Source organism: Petromyzon marinus, assembly GCF_048934315.1.
Source record: "Petromyzon marinus isolate PM22_M1 ecotype Great Lakes invasive population chromosome 84 unlocalized genomic scaffold, UKy_Petmar_22M1.pri1.0 chr84_unloc.4, whole genome shotgun sequence".
In the NCBI taxonomy this organism is placed as follows: Eukaryota; Metazoa; Chordata; class Hyperoartia; order Petromyzontiformes; family Petromyzontidae; genus Petromyzon; species Petromyzon marinus.
The window spans coordinates 1,382,777-1,396,855 of NW_027422641.1; the positions used below are offsets into that span (position 1 = coordinate 1,382,777).

The 14,079-nt window shown below is 48.0% G+C and overlaps 1 protein-coding gene and 1 long non-coding RNA gene across 3 annotated transcripts in view; one reads left to right on the forward strand and one right to left on the reverse strand.

Moving 5' to 3' along the window:
• The window catches only part of LOC142908486 (ribonuclease inhibitor-like), a 223,359-nt gene that overhangs the window by 169,497 nt on the left and 39,783 nt on the right, over nucleotides 1-14,079 (reverse strand). The window lies entirely within an intron of this gene.
• LOC142908485 (uncharacterized) lies at nucleotides 305-7,553 on the forward strand. 2 transcript variants are annotated; one of them, XR_012931805.1, is made up of 3 exons: nucleotides 305-410; nucleotides 2,710-2,801; nucleotides 4,853-7,553. It is a non-coding gene; the product is annotated as an uncharacterized LOC142908485 (long non-coding RNA). The 2 variants fall into 2 exon arrangements; XR_012931804.1 differs by having other exon boundaries at nucleotides 305-407.

Sequence of the window (14,079 nt, forward strand, 5' to 3'; positions counted from 1 at the left end):
CCCCACGTGACGCGAAGCGAGCCAATCACGCGAGAGGCGGCGCACGGTCGGCCCCGCGACCGCTTCCCGCCATTCTTGCAATGGGCGGTGGGGGGGCGAGATCACTCCACGTCGCGAGCGGGAGGAGGAGGTACTAGGGGGAGGGGCCAGCAGGGACGAGGGGGAGGGGCCAGGAGGAACGAGGGGGAGGGGCCAGGAGGGACGAGGGGGAGGGGCCAGGAGGGACGAGGGGGAGGGGCCAGGAGGAACGAGGGGGAGGGGCCAGGAGAGACGAGGGGGAGGGGCCAGGAGGGACGAGGGGGAGGGGCCAGGAGTGGGAGGGGGGGGCCGTGGCGCCGCTCTTGGGCCGCGAGGCCTCCCCCTGGGCCCGCGGCGCCACGCGGAGACCGCGACAGCAGCAGCAGGAGGTGGTGGTGGTGGTGTTTGTGGTTGTAGGCACGGGAGAGGTGGTGGTGGTGTTTGTGGTTGTAGGCACGGGAGAGGTGGTGGTGGTGTTTGTGGTTGTAGGCACGGGAGAGGTGGTGGTGGTGTTTGTGGTTGTAGGCACGGGAGAGGTGGTCACGGACAGGCGGTGAGTGCCGGGTGATGGAGGGGGGGTGAGGGAGTGGATTGCAGGGTGAGTGAGTTAATGAGGAGAATTAATAGGTGAGGAGGGTGAGTGAGTTGAAGGGTGAGGTGAGTGAGTGGGTGAGTGGTGAGTTCACGACAGGGAGATTGGGGCTGAGTGAGTGAACGCAGCGCACGGTAAAGATCCCCTGAGAGCATTCGCAAGAGTTGGACATTGAGTGCCGCTGTCAGGGTCCACACGCAAATTACTCACTTGGCATGATATACAAATTAACCATTGTAAACGATAACTTTTAAAAAAGTCCGCTATTTGTCAGAGCTAATGCGATGTGCGTTCAGCATATTTGTAGCACGTTATAACCAACGTCAACATCGTCATTTAGAGTAACCATTAGTCCATACGTGTCACTTGCTAATAGTCCCCGGGTCAATCACAACTTTGCCGTGCGTGCAGGCTTTGTCTCTGGCTGCTCGCTAGGGCTGCGATGCCTTTCCATGCCACAAGATGACGTTCATTGCTCCTTCCACACCGCGACAATATTTACTACAGTGTTCTATAACGCGGTAGTTGCGTTGCTGAATAACACCGCGTTGTGTAAACTCCCTCGTTACAATGACTAATACAGGGTAAAGCACAGTCCGTGATAACAGCGTGAGATGCGTGTGTCGGCTGAACAAAGACTGAGGCGCGTGGGGAGCATCAGGAAGCATCCAGCAGCATCCCAATGCCTCGTGTGACGCTGTGCCCAGGCAGCCGTACAACCGCACATTCCTACTCGCGCGACGTGGTTCTGTTGACTCAACCACTTAGCATTCGCGTTATAAAACGTGTTCCCTAATACATCCATCGTGCCATATCCAAATGGCGTTATGAAAACACGCGTTAAGGCAGAACGAACTCTATAAACTATTTTTATTTTACCAGGTGAGACCCACTGAGCTATGTGGCTGTTTTCCAGAAGCGACCTGTCCACAAATGATAGATCAGCTAAATGGCTAATCACGTTAGAAATGTGTAGCACCAGCCACAAATACTCTAGACATGGGATCCCCTTTGACAGGGTCAGTGTCTACTTAGATTCACTCACTCCGCCTATTGTCATGCGGCGTGTGCAGCTGCGTCGTGACACTTGGTAGAGTGCTGTCTTTGAGGCAGAGAACTTTAAAACCGTGTGCAGTGGTTAATTTGCTTAACAGCTTTACACCGAACTCCTTGCTTGTGGTAAAACATGTTTGCGACTTTGCTGATTGAGAACTATGCAGATTTAGATTTATAGTAACATGTACTTGGTGTGAGATGAACTTCCAAACAATTTCCTTTGCTCAACATTTTGGAATTAACGTCTTTTTAAATGGTCAGCTTAAGTGATTCCGTGATGTTTATGTAACTTGACCATTAAGATTATCTATGGTGCACAATTATTTCAGGATTATTTTTCATAAGTAAACTTTAAACTGAACCCATATGTGATATTATATTGCCTGATTATTTTAATTTTTAATGTAGTCTACATGCTCTTCTGGGGATATTAACCCACATTTACCATTCATTGATGTTCCCTTTGACATTGGTAATTGGCATTGTCACACCATAGTAATTCATGGGCAATTATGTAATTCTCTCTGTGTCTATCTTTCTCTGCATCTGTCTGTGTGGTTGTCTCTCTCTGCCGGTGTGTTTTTCTCTATATGCGTCTCTCGTGTGTCTCTTTGTGTGTGCCTCTGTCTGTGTGTGGATGTCTCTCGGTGTCTGTGTCTCTCTTTCCTTTTCCACGATGTGGTGTTGTATTTACATGCAAATTCTACCTGTAGCCCCGCCCACTTACCCTTGGGCTGAGCTTATCTCAAGCCAATATAACTTCGTGTTTCAGCAGTTTTCTCGCTATATTTTTTCACCTGATGATGGTTGCTTGTGTTGCGATCGAAACGTCGTGATCTATTATTTTTTTCTACCTACGTGACTTTACCGAAAGAACCAAAGAGTATTGTGATTGTAATTTAGATTGTGATCGTTGTGGTGGAGGTGGTGATATTGATGGTGGTGTTAACGATAGCGGTGATTTTGGTGGTTGTAATGGTGGTATTGATGGTGGTAATGGTGGTTGACTATTACCCCTCTCGTGTCCTTACTTCCACCACCAGGTTTAAGAATCTGCCGGTGTCTGTGCTGGAGGTGGACGTCTGGATCTGTGCGGTCTGGATCGGTGGACAATAGACTCCTGCAGCTCAGCCAGGTGGACGCACTGGGCAGGGAGCAAGATGGTGGTGGCCTTAGAGACCCACTTACTCCCACAGAGAGCCATAGACTCACTCAGAGAGAGCACTCACACAGAGAGCCAGAGTCTCACTGACACAGAGCCATAGACTCACTCACATGGAGACACATAGACTCACTCAAACAGAGAACCATTGATTAACCCACACAGAGAACCATAGAATCACTCGCACAGATTCACACAGAGAGACATAGACTCACTCACGCAGAGGACTATATGCAGTACATCCTCGTCTTTTATGTAATGTGTTTCGCTTAGCGCACACCACACCCACTATAACTGGAGTAGCACATGACGGACTGCTCTTATGAGTGGTGTGGGTGTTGGCAGCGTTGTTCTGTATTGCTGGGAGCTGATGCTGTTCCGGAGCGCACTGTGTAATGTGGCGTGTCATCCTCTTCCTCAGCCTTTGTTCCAGCATCTGTGTGTAGTGTCATCTCACTCACTCCCTTATAGTTTTCACTCATCATATCTCCCTTTCACGTCCTTTGTATGTATATTGATGAATGTAACACAATTTTTTATTATTATTTGGCTGCTATAAATTTCCACGTCATAAGCTACTTCATTCATCTATCATTTGTGGCCAGTTCGCTTCTGAAATAGAAGCTAATAGCTTAGAGGGCTTTACTAGGTAAGATAAAAATAGTTTGTTTTTTATTTTTTTGTGATTTGCTTACCTTTCCTATACTTTTCACTTCGATTGTGTTTTTGCATCGTTTGTTCTTGTAACTTTCTGTACCACCCCAACTGGAAATCTGTGAAAAAGGGCTTTTTAGATTCCTCCAGTATAAATAACGATTATAATATAGATCTTCTACATATACACAACACATTTAAAATAAACATAGAAAACAGTGTACTGTACTCTCAATTAAAAATAGTAATAAAAGTTACATTGTGCTAAAACGGAGCCTCCCCCTTTACCGTTTTTCCTTGTAGAAAAGTTTTCTGCTTGACGTAAAATAGCTTTAAGCAGCAATTTTCGACAACGCAACCCCCGCGTTAAGCAAGGATATGTTGTACTCACTTACACAGAGAGACATAGACTCAAACTTGATTTGGCACTTTCGTGACTGCAGGAATTACTCTTTGGTTATTTCGGTAAAGTCACGTAGACTTGCACAGAAAGCCATAATCTCACTCGAACAGAGAGACTTGGAGTCAATCACACAGAGCCATCGACTCATTCAAACACAGATGATGATAACAGATACCCATGAACTCACATTGAGACCCATGGACTCACACAGAGACCAGTAAACTTACCAGACCCGTAGACTCACAGAGACGCATAGACTTACAGAGAGGTATAGACTTACACAGAGACCCATAGACTTACAGAGAGGTAAAGACTTACACAGAGACCCATAGACTGGTGAGCGAGATTTGAACTCGGATCACCAGATTTGTAGCACAGCACATTCGCCGATACACTACCGTTTACCTTACACACTCACACACGCACTCAGATGCTCACTCATTCACGCCACCAGACGCTCACTTACACATTCAATCAATCACTCACACACTCGCGTTTTATTGCATGTAGCAATATCTTCAGGAGCTAAATGTCAATTATTGAGGTCTGTTAAGATAAGCGAGTGTGTGGGTGTGTGGATGACATAGCAATAGTGGGTGAGTAGGTGAGTGAAGAGGTGAGCTCAGTCGCATGTTGCAGGTATCCCCCAGGACAAGGCGGGTCATATTTAGGGTGTGTAACATGTTGATTGACTGGGTTGAGTGTTGCGTGTTTGTGAGCGAGTAGGTAAGCTCACTCGAATGTCGCAGGTCTCGCCCAGCGTTTTCCAATCAAAGATTAAACAGATGAATGAGTGGTGGGATTTTTGTTATTGTTTTCAGGTGATCGGCACCACGTTAACACAAATATCTGTATTACACCTTCATCCATGTAATAGCTGTGTCCATCTTACACCTCCATTTTCTTAGAAGCCTCTGGATTTGACATAGGGCATCTTTTTCTGTGTGTGTGTGTCTGTGTGACCCAGTCCTGAACCTTCCCTCGGTCGACTCACCCTCTAAAGAGTACCTGGTGCAGTGTCTATAATAAACATCAACAATTGGGAGAGACAAAGGTGGCCGCGTGCATGGTGTTGGCCACATCACATCCCTACAGCAGATTTTGGCGAACCATCGAACAAAGGCGGTCGCTGCATCACACTTTCAGAAGCGCTTCTGCGGCCGTCTCGAACGCTCTTCCTTCTGATAGAAGCCACTGGAGCTGTGCACTTTTACATCTTGATTGAAAACTAATTTCTTTAGAACTACTTTTTGTGCTGAGTTTGATGTCCTTCCCCTGCACCTCCGATTAGCACAGTTGGCTACGTACCGTGCAAAAGAAGTTCTACATACAAAATACATACCACCCCCTCGTGTGTTCCACAGCACAAGGCTCCACAACTTGCCCTAACATGTCTATTGAGGCTACTTTGGTGACCTGTGTGTGTGCATAATTAATTATCATTATTTTATTAAATGGCCTTAATCAACAAAGTACACGAGTCCATTGAGGGACGGGGACAGCGTGGGACCCTTCGTGGAGCCGATTCTCGCAATGGCGGAGGAAGAGTTGGAGGGATGCAGCAGAGGAGGGGGTGGCACCGCACGATGTTCGTGCTGAGAGTGAACGTGGCACTGGGGGAGGCTCCGGAGTTGGGCCTCTTCAGGGCGACTGGCGATAGAGTGGAGAAGTCGAGGTGAGAGTGACTCGGGGAATGGGGGTGAGGTGAGTGGAGGGGTGACTCGGGGAGTGAGATTAGTGGAGGGGTGACTAGGGGAGTGGACGTGCACCTGATTATGCACGAATGTGAGTGGACTGCCCATGCATTCATCATCATTATGGGCATCATCACCAGTGGTAAATCCACTGTTTGATGAAGGCCTCCCCAAACCAACGTCACTTCTCGTGACGCCTGCGCTGTGACAATCGGCCCCAGCACCTGTGCATGAGCTTCCCACCTCCTCCTCCCCTCCAAGTTACTCTTGATCATCAGCCATCGTCACTTCCAGAAACGTTTTCATCTGCGTGTTGCTCTTTCCTTCTCATCATGGTCAACATGAGGAGGGATCTTACCTCTGTGTATGTTCTCTCATCTGCGCGTTCCTCTGTCTTGGTGTGATTTCGAGCACGTGTCTCTGCATGCTTCTCTGCGCAGGGTTTGTTCTGTACGTGTTTTTTGAGCTGGTGGCCGCGTCTGAACCGTGTCGTGCCCGTCAGGATGCCACTCAATACAAAACAAATGGAAGGAGTGAAATTATCTTGGGACCACAGCCTTGTCTCAATTCTTCACCCCTGGTGTACAAGTCAGCAGCTGGGACCATCACTGCTATCCATTAACATGTACGGGCTGCTAAGGATTCTCTTCATCTCTGGGTCTCTACCTCTAAATGATGACTCTGAGTATTGACCGCAGTGCATTTCTCAGCTCTATCGAGTACCCGGTAAGATCGAGAAACTCTCAGCTCACACGGTGGCTTCGGGTGATCAGCCAATGAATACATCAGGATGTGCATCCTCATGAATAACCAACGTGCATTGCGGAAGGTGCCGACTGACTGCCATGTTGCATACTACTGTATAAATAACCCACCCACACATGCACAAGCCTGTGTGGGTATGCTTATTATCCGGTAATTGTATAGTGTTTCGCGTATTGCGCTATGAACTTGGCAACACCAGTACCGATGAACTAAAGTGGTTTTGGGCTAACTCGAGGTCGACTCAGCCTCCAATGAGTACCTGGTGCGGTGTGTAAACATCACTACTCAGGAGATAAAGGCGGCCAGGCATGGTGCTGGCCACCCTCCCCATTGTGTACCATGCTGGCTTTCATAGTTGCTCGCTAAAAGCACTTGCCTCAAGAGTCCGTTGAGGTTATACAGACAACCTTTGTGTTTGTGTTTAATGTTTTAATTGGTAGCGGTGTAATTTTAAATGTAAAATTTTTTCATGGCCGACTTGCACTTTGGCCACTTCCAGACCCAACAAATAAATCTGTTCCTTTTCTTGGTGGCGGTGGTGACGGTGGTGGCGGTGGTGGCTTTGATGTATATTTATAGAGTGCCTTCTCTCTTGACATAACAAGCACAAGGCAGTGACAGAATGGAATGATTTAGATGGCAGGGGTGTACAAAGTTTGAGGAATAAGTGACAGCGATAGACAGTAATGGGATCGGAGAAGAGTAGGGACGAGAAGGAGTGGAGGCTTAAGGGGAGAGAAGAGGTAGAGAATGGGCAATGGAGAAGAGGTGGGGCTTTAAGGGAGGAATGGAAGAAGGTTAAGTAGAGGGACCATAAATGAGATTTGGCACAAAGAGGAGGGACAGAGACAGAAAATTGGGAACAAAGAGGACGAGAGAGGACATGGAAGGAGATGAAAGAGGCAAAATTATGTAGAGCAAGTCCATGGAGAGGTTTAAAGACCAGCGACAGGTATATTAAAAGACAGCGGTAGTGAACGAGAAGCCATTGGAGTTGAAGGAGGAGAGGCAAAGTGTGAGAATTAAAGGGGAGATTGAAAATAACTCGTGCAGAAGAATTTTTTATTTGGTGGAGGGGAATGAGGGCAGATGCAGGGAATTCAAGAAGAAAATTACATTTGTAATTAGAGGTAGCTCTGTTATATACACTTCTGTGGGTGACTGTCTATACATATGTGGTTCATAAAGCAGTGCGCCAACCACAAATAACTCTGTCCGCGTGTGATTTTTTCTCACAATTTAAAGGATTTCAACTGCACGGCAGTGCGTACAGCTGTAGACCCCTAAGTCGTATGTGATGTGCAACTTTTAGGCCTTGTAAATATTCCCACACACAGATCTTCTTAATGTGATGTTTTTTTCAATTGTAGAGGATTATCATCGTTAAAATGTTTCCTCAGGCACGTGTATATGCATAAACACGATTTGATCAAGACTTGTCACACTAGACTTTCGCGACTACAAAGTAGAGCAGTAATGCATGGTGCTGTTTTTGTTTTATTTTAATTACTTAGATTCGCTCGGGGAGGGTACATGCGGAGTGTTTTTGTATCTGAACGTGTAAACGTGACTTTACCGTAAAAAAACCAAGTATACTATTTTCACTGATACCATTGTGAAATCTATTGTTTCCAGCCTGCATAATTTATATTTGTTGTGATTGGTTTTATCATCATTTACAGATTTGATTACTGTTACCTTTAGACAACTGTGTATGGGGTCACCATAGTGTAAAGGTCATCTCCATATATGGGGCTGCCAGAGGCATATGGCAAGAGAAATTATCGATTACCGTCCTGCACTAATGAGTCCTAATTAGACGAAACCGGTCCACAGTTGTCTTTGTCTCACTGCTGCCTGTTGCTGGGACGGCCATGTGTTCTCAACGCTTTGAGTCTGTGGTCTAAACCAGGGGTCCCCAACCCCCGGGCCGCGGACCGGTACCGGTCCGTGGCCTGTTAGGAACCGGGCCGCACAGCAGGAGGCGAGCGGTGGGCGAGCGAGCGAAGCTTCATCTGTATTTACAGCCGCTCCCCATCGCTTGCATTACCGTCTGAGATCCGCCTCCTGTCAGATCAGCGGCGGCATTAGATTCTCATAGGAGCGCGAACCCTACTGTCAACTGCGCATGCCAGGGATCTAGGTTGCACGCTCCTTATGAGAAGTCGGAATCCGTAACTTATTATAGTCTGCGCGTGGCCTGCCTATTATTGTATTTACCACTTCCGTCCGCGCCTCTCTCCCGCACTGTGCACTTGTCTCAGTCACAGTTTTGGTGTAAAGCCCACAAGCTAGCCCTCGCCAAAATGAGCAAAAAAGAAACGTCGTTGGAGAGCTTCTTTGAAAAGGGGGAAAGGCCCAATGATGACCCCCCCCCCCAGTCCGTGAAAAAAATTTATTCCACGAAACTGGTCCCTGGTGCCAAAAAGGTTGGGGACCGCCGGTCTAAACGACAACTTGGTCACAAATTCAGTTTTTCTGAGCTGTTGGTCTAGATAAGTTGGAGAGGGTGGGTGCATGCATGCTGCACACCTATGTATGGTTTTTCATCTAAGATGACTCCCTGTCTCTTTAAATGCCGTGAATCCTACACCTGGAGGGTGATGGTGGTAACGATGGTGTGGGTGGTGACGTTGGTGACGGTGGTAACGATGCTGAAAGTGGTGACGGTGGTAACAATGGTGTGGGTGGTGATGATAGTGACGGTGGTGACGATGGTGATGGTGGTGACGGTGGTGACAGCGCTGACACTGGGACGCCTGCATGGCGCGACTGCCTCTCAAGGGCAAAGCTGGGCCACGTGGTTTGCGAGGAATGCAATCCCCTTTGCACTTCTAAAGGGCACCCCCAGTGGCAACTTTTTTTTTTGCACAATAAGAAGGCGACTCAGCATTTCACCTGCAAGCGGCTTTGCTCTGCACGTAGGGGTGCTGATTGCTCGATATAAAATACAATTGAGTAATGTCCGATTATCACGGTTGGCTAAGCACGGTGCAACAGAAGGTCGACATACATACAAGGATCTTATTGCAGCCTCGTAATTTAATAACACACTGATCCACATTCTCGCATTTAGCCACAAACACGCGCAGTTGAGCACACCCACAGCTAGACGATAACGCGTGCTTCTCTCGAGTTATCTGCTGTCATCTGGCTCTCGTGATCGCCGGCCTTGCCTCGCCACAGCTGCTGTGGAGTCGCCTTTGTGCAGAATATAAATTACAACGTAGAAACGCATACAGCCCCTGTCTACTGATCTATTTTATCATCTGTAAAACAAGTAATCCTGATTTGTTTACAGATGTTTTACTAACTAAAAGTCTATCCTCCCAAGAGCGAGTGAGTGAGCGGGAGAATGTGTATGGATGGGTGGGTGAGCAGGTGGGTGGTGAGTGGGTGGGTGGTGAGTGGTTGGGTGGGTGTGTGAGTGAGTGGGTGAGCGAATGGGTGGTTGAGCAGGTGGCAGGTGTGTGAGTGGGTGGGTGAGTGAGCAGGTGGGTGGTTGAGCACTTGGGTTGGTAAGCGGGTATGGTTGGTGGGCGGGTGGGCAGGCGGGTGGGTGAGAGTGTGAGTGAGTGGGTGAGCGGGTGGGTAAGCAGATGGTGAGTGTGTGAGTAGGTGGGTGAGTGAGCGAGTGAGCGGGTGGGTGAGCAGGTGGGTGGATAAGCAGATGACAGGTGTGTGAGAGGGTGGGTGAGTGAGCGGGTGAGTGGGCGAGTGAGCGGGTGGGTGGGTGAGCGGGTGGGTGGGTGAGCAGTTGGGTAGGTGAGCGGATGGGTTGGTGAGTGGGTGGGTGGTGAGTGTGTGAATGAATGAAGGAATGGGTGGATGGTGAGTGGGTGAGTGGTTGAGAGCATGGGTGAGCGAGTGAATGGGTGGACGAGTGAGTGGTGAGCAAATCGGCGAGCGAGTTGGTGAGCCAGTGGTGAGTGGGTGAGCGGGTAGGTGGATGAGTGGTGGGTGGGTTAGGGGGTGAGCGGTTAGGTAGTGAGTGGCTGGGTGAGCGAGTGGATGAGCGGCTGGGTGAGCGAGTGGGTGAGCGGGCGGTTGAGTGGGTGGGTGGTGAAGGGGTAGGTGAATGGCTGGGTGGTGAATGGGTAACTGGCTGGTGGGTGAGTGTGAGGGTGAGTGGGTGAGCGGGTGGGCGAGTTGTGAGCGAATGGCAGCGCTGCTCGTGAAGCTGAGTCTCTGTGAGTCTCTGTGTAAGCCTCCGTGTGTCTCCGTGTCTCTGTGCGAGTCTGTGAATCATGAGGTGAGTTTATTTGCGAGTCTTTGCGTGCGTCTCTGTGCGAGTCCCCGAGTCTCCGTGTATCTCTCAGGACCCCCTGGATGCGTTGAGGCAGCTCTGATCGCGTAACTGTGAATCTCTCAAGGCGGAGTTCTCCAGCGGAGAGTCTCGCGTCTTGTCCTGGACTCGCACCCAGGAGTCTTTCGCCCAAGAGCTCCTGGATCTGCCCCACTGCCAGGACCACTGCGTGCATCTCCACGGCAACCGCCGTAGCAATCGCGGCAACCAACATCACCGCGATGGTCACCATAGAGACCGCCATGATTATAGCAACTTCCATCGCCATAGCAGCAACCACCATCACCACAGTAATCACCGTAGTTACCACCATCACTGTCAGCAACCATAGCGTAGCAACCACAATCAGTCTAGCAACAACCACCATCACCACAGCCACCAATATGGCAACTACAATACAGCAATCACCATCAACATAGTTGCAATCACAGCATAGAAACCACATTCACTCTAGCAGCAAACCACCATCACCACAGCAATCATCGTAGTAACCACCGTCACCAAAGCAACCACCATAACTGGAATCCAATAGGAATGAGTCATTATGTTGACGATGATGTTTTTGTTGCTGCAAGTTGCAAATCAACTTTTTTCTAAACTCAAATGAAGAAACACCATCTCTACCCCCCCCCTTTCCTCGCGCTCGGTTGCCTAGCGACGCCGTGTGTGCTGTAAGTACCAATAATAAGTTCATAGTTCATTTATTTGGTATAGCCCTGTGAGCCATTCGGCTCTTGAATCGGGTGCAACCGCAACAAACAAAAAACATGAACAAGAAAACGTCTTAAAGTGATTATGTGACTGTGCAAACAAAAAATACAGGAAAAAAATATCAAAATATTCCTGAAATAGCACCGTACACCAACGCTGTGCGCAAAAATCCCAGTGGGATGCAAGTCAAAATAACAACAACCACAAGACAACTAAGATTAAGGCCATCAGTCAACTCCGTACTACAATAAACAAAAACATGGCCAAAACAAAAAAAAACCTTTTCGAAATCACCAAAATAAAACCCATAAATCCAATGTAACAGTGATCATAGGGACTGTGACCGAATTTTTTACAATAAACTACGTAAATTAATTATAACACCAAAATCTAGAGCCATATTTTAGGCCACTGAATAGCAGTGGCAGCTAGGGTTGTACAACTCCTCTAGAGCAGTTTTGAGTGAAGATCTCATAGGTGGTGATTCAAGTTGCAGTTTATTGGCAATAGCATTCCAGACCCTACGGGCATCAATAGCAAAGGCCCTTCAGTTTTAGTATGGCAATAGGGAATGTGAAGCTGGTAAATAAACACCGAGTTGTCTCCAAAGTCCGTGTCTCCGCGATCTCTCTCCCTGCTATACTAAGGTTTTTAAAATTTTCCCCCCTGATTCTGCTGAAGATTTCCTCTTCATACTTCCTCGTCTCCTTGTTCTCGAGTGCCTCTTCTCATTGCGTTCTGGATGTCCATTTTAGTCGTAGGTTGCATAGTACCAACCACTGAGGCATGGACAGTCCTAAACATGGGATTGGAAACTGCAAAACAGGGAGTGGCTCTTCTTTTGAATAAAACAATGAATGCGGTGTGGGAAGCTGCGAATCTCAAGTAACGGTGGGCTCACCTCCCATTATCGGGAGTCAGGTAATGGTGGCTTGGTCACAGGAAGATGCGCTTGAGAGTCTTCCACTCTGGTGGTGGGTGTCCATCTCGGACCCCATTAAAACCGACAGTGGCCTGGTTTCAGCCAGCTGATGAAAGTTGTAATAAATAATTTCATCATCGCTTGCAGTTGGGGTTGGCATCGTCCCCCTCTCCTACTTATGCCCATCCATCCTGGGTTTAACCAGGCTGGATTGTGAGCTCACATCACGTGAGCTCTTCCAACGGGCAATGCTTGAGTTGACTGGGTCATCTAGCCAACATACCCAGCCTCCACATGCTCAAGTAGCTTATGTTGGGGCAGATAGAGGGTTATAAACGGACATCACACAGGCTGGAAAAGAGATGGATTGATGCAGTAAAGGAGAATGTGGAGCCGAGTGTATTTGCTAAAGACGGCGCTCAAGGGAGAGCTGCATTTTGGGGACATGGGTGTTACGAGATAAGAAATAGGCTGAGCCATTTTCCCAAAGAGCACTTGACTCTAGAGCCTGTATGGCTATTAGGGGTTCTTTGTCTCAGCTTTTTGTGTGGAGGAGAGGGAAAGAGTGCTCTTAGCAGAGAGAGAGAATTTCAAATATGATAATAACAATGTTGTCCATCTATCTGCGATAACATCACTGGCATCCCAAGACTAATTTTTTTAAGCCTGCCCTGGGACGGCTGACTATTTCCATGAAACAGGTGTTTGGCTTTGTGTGGGAGGGAACCGGAGTGCCGGGAGAAACTCCACCTTGCACATGAGAGAATAACACTCACAGTTCTGCAACCAGATGGAATTCACAGACCCACTTGCTGTACTGCTAGATAAAGGCCTTCCTATGTATTATCTGTAGTAATGCTTTTTTTTCTAGATTTGAAGCTTTCGTGACTGCAAGGATCCATACTCTTTGGTTCAATTCGGTAAAGTCACGTAGGTAAAAAAGAAAATAACAAAAATCACGACGTTTCGACCACAACACAAGTTGCCTTCATCAGGTGAAGGGACCGAGCTGTCATTAGGACAGCGTTGGAGTGAAAACAGCCAAGCCCAGGTCGCGTCATTTAAGCTGTGTGGAAGCAAAACGCTTGGCCAAGGAATTAGCATAAAAATGAGCATGATGTACGTAGGAGGTGCATGGGCCATGATGGACCAGCAGCGGGGGGGGGGGGGGGGGGGGAGTAGAGTGAGTGAGTGGAGTGAGTGAGTGGAGTGGAGTGAGTGAGTGGAGTGAGTGAGTGGAGTGAGTGAGTGGATGGAGTGAGTGCGTGGAGTGAGTGAGTGGAGTGAGTGAGTGGAGTGAGTGAGTGGAGTGAGTGAGTGGAGTGAGTGTTTTAGAACATCTTTCCAATGATTGCTTAATTTGAAACCATCCTCTTGGTTGAAATTGTGTCTGTGTTTGTAAATCTGAATTGCCTCGTGGACAAATCTCTGATAAAAACCCGTGGGTTTGCAGAGAACCTTGGTATCGGAGAAAACTACATCGTGATCACCCACAGCATTGTAACAGTGGTCAGCTACGGCAGAATAATTCGTTCTGCCGTGTTTCAAATCTGATTTGTGCTCGCGAATTCTGTCAGACATGTCGCTTCGTCTCCCCGATATAGCAATCACCACAAGTGCAGCTCAATTTGTAAACCGCGGGGTACTGTAAGTCAGGAACGACATCCTTCACGGATGGGATCAGGTCACGGATTTTGTGCACTGTATTGAACCGGACCAGGATCTTGTGTTTGTTTGGAATTTTGGAGATCTTTTTAGTAACGCCTGCTATATATGGTAGAGTGATGGTTTTGACC